At 49.7% G+C, this 2,783-nt stretch overlaps 1 pseudogene; it reads left to right on the forward strand.

The window, feature by feature from the left end:
- Window positions 1-1,704, forward strand: LOC111819390 (double homeobox protein 4-like protein 4; annotated as a pseudogene).
- Window positions 1,705-2,783: the final 1,079 nt, after the last annotated feature.

Below are 2,783 nucleotides of genomic sequence, written 5' to 3' on the forward strand. Positions count from 1 at the left end.
ATGGATCTGACCGGCACTTCAAGTCGCTCTCCAAAAACACATGGCCAACGAAAGAGGTTGGATTTGAAGCCAAGTCAAAAAGAGGTCCGGTGAGCATCTGTTGCTGTGGCGACTAATTGTCGGGGCGGCGGAGACAATAACCAGTTCCACAACTCTTACAGAGAAGTGGGGCCAGGAGGGTCACTCTGAGGAGTTGACCCCAGCTTCAGTCCCAGGAGTTTATTTTATAGTCAATACAGCAAGCAATTAAGCAATTAACAGAACAATCGGCTTTGGGTGCGGGCAAGGGAGAAGGAATTCAGGTAAACAAGCCAATCAGTAAAGGGACAATAGGTTTGGGAAAACACATAGTGACAAGTCTCAACATGTTGGAGACAAGTCTCAACATGTTGGGGACAAGTCTCAACATGCTGTGCAGCATAGAGGCCTGTGGGGGCTGCAGTTGTCAATAGTGCAGCCATGTTTAAATGGCATATATCCCCACAAGCATCGTTTGAACAGAACCCCTACCCTGGTATCACTACCAGAGAAGAACTCGCCCAAAAAATTGGCATTCCGGAGCATCAAATTCACATATGGTTTCACAACCACAGAGCACGTCGCCTGAAGAAGAGCTGCTCGGCCTCTGGATGCGCCTTAGAAGAAGAGCCATTCCAGGGTCAGGAAGAGCCTCAGCCTTGGTCTCCAGAAAATTTCCCCAAAGCAGCCAGACGAAAGCGCACATCCATCACCAGCTCTCAAAGGAGCTCCTAGTTTAAGCCTTTGAGAAGAACTGATACCCTGGTATAGAGGCCAGGAAAGAACTGGCTCAACGAACGGGCCTTCTGGAATCCCGCATTCACTTATGGTTTCAGAACCGAAGAACTTGGAACCCAGTGCAGAGCACAAGTGCACCACCAGTGAAGTCCTTGGCAGACAGCCCAACTCATGGGATGCTTCCACTTGACCAAAGCAACCTGTCCTGTGTCCAGAGCAGGTCTCATCATGGTCTGCCCTCCCATCCCTCCAGCAGCAACCAAGCCATCCTCCCTCTTCTCCTAGAGTCCCACACACCCTTTGTTGCTTCACATCCCACCTGGGGCTGTGTCAGCCAAGCACCAGGTGTCATGATGGTCCAGCCCACCATGGATGTGCAGACAGCAGAGACCTCTTATGCCCCAGGGACAGGCCTGAATCCCTTGCCAACAGAGCCAACTGTGGGAAAAAGGCTGTCAGATACTGACTCCTTCCTGGCCCCAATACCCAGGACATGGCCAGGATCCCAGCCAGCACACTGTCTCGGCAGGATTGCGTGGCCAAGACTGTCCTCAGCCTGAGAATCCAAAGAAGCAGTGGCAGGCTCTGGCTCAGCAAGGCCCAGATCCCTTCATGCAGTGGGACTGTGAGGTGGCCCAGGGTGTGATAGCCACATGGGAGCCTACCCAGCAGCCACTTCAGCAGCCCGGACACCCCGAGACACACCTGTGGCAAGAGCCGGCACGATCAGCTCGAGGCTCATCTCGTGCACTGGACCAAGACTGTCTAGAAACCACGAGCCTTTTAGACGAACTCCTCTCCATCACAGAGTTTCAGGAAAAAGCCCAAGCCTTTCTGAACATGGATCCACAGGAGGAAGTCCCTCCACAGCTCGAACTCTCCCTCAGCGACATTGACTTTTAGGCTCTCCTTGATGTGCTGCAAGACTCGCCAGGGCTTCAGATTTAGGAGGGGGCTGTCTAAACCCGCATTCAGGCATCTTATCCCTTGTGGAGGAATCAGAATGGTGTTCGGGAGCAAAACGAACGCAGGAAGACGGACCAGACTCTGGGAAACTTCGACCTAGCACACTGACACGGCGCTGACGGTGTGTCTTCAAGTTGTTGGGTGCCCCATCCTTCGGAGGCTCCATTTTGCCTCCGGAGGCACCACAGACACCAGGCAGTGGACCCATTCACTAAAGCCACGTGAACAAAAGCCTTCTTGTGACTGACCTGAACTCCTCCCTGTGACCATCACCTCCTTGGCAATCTGGGCAATTCACGAATTGTAACCAACCCCAGCAAGGCAAGTAGGTCTACCTTGCCCACATCTCAACTTCTTTCCCTTCTGACGAGATGGGGAGTCAAAATGGAAATTAGGTTGATGTGTAGAGAATGAGGGGATGCTCTCTGTATTCATAAAAAGATTTTCTGAAAATGAGGGATTTTTTTTCTTGCTTGTTCATTTCTCCTTAGCTTTGAGAGTGGGAATTGGGGACTGGAAGAGAGTTTGTTCTGTATCCATCACTGAAGGAATGATGGCACAGGTTATGTCCCAGAGCGATCGCACCCCTGCAAATGTATGATTTCCTTGAGCCACTTTCAACCCACAGAAAATGGACCGAGAGGCATTAGGGCAACACCATTCCATCACTGAACAAAGTGTATCGATGTAATTATTGTCATGCTTGTTTGGTGTTATATATATATCTAGGGTCATGTCTCTCCATATGCTCGCCTATCTCATGAAAAATAAATTTATTGTATCTAAACTTAAGTCCTCTTTCTTATCATCTTTCATCTCAGACTCCTCCAGTCATCGTGGGAAGTGGGAGCCTCTAAAACACGATATAGATTATCCAGCGGGATGAGAGTTTTCGTTGGTACAATAAACACATAGTTGAAAGGTTCACAAAAAATAACCCACTTTTTAAAGCCGGAGAACATGCGTCTGAAAAAAACATCTCAATAGCACAAAGGAATGTGAAATGACAAATAGGTGTCTCTGCAGAACCTCAGCTCCATTCCTAGAAGCCCCAATCTCCT

This window comes from Trichechus manatus, unplaced genomic scaffold, assembly GCF_000243295.1.
Source record: "Trichechus manatus latirostris isolate Lorelei unplaced genomic scaffold, TriManLat1.0 scaffold00467, whole genome shotgun sequence".
NCBI lineage: Eukaryota > Metazoa > Chordata > Mammalia > Sirenia > Trichechidae > Trichechus > Trichechus manatus.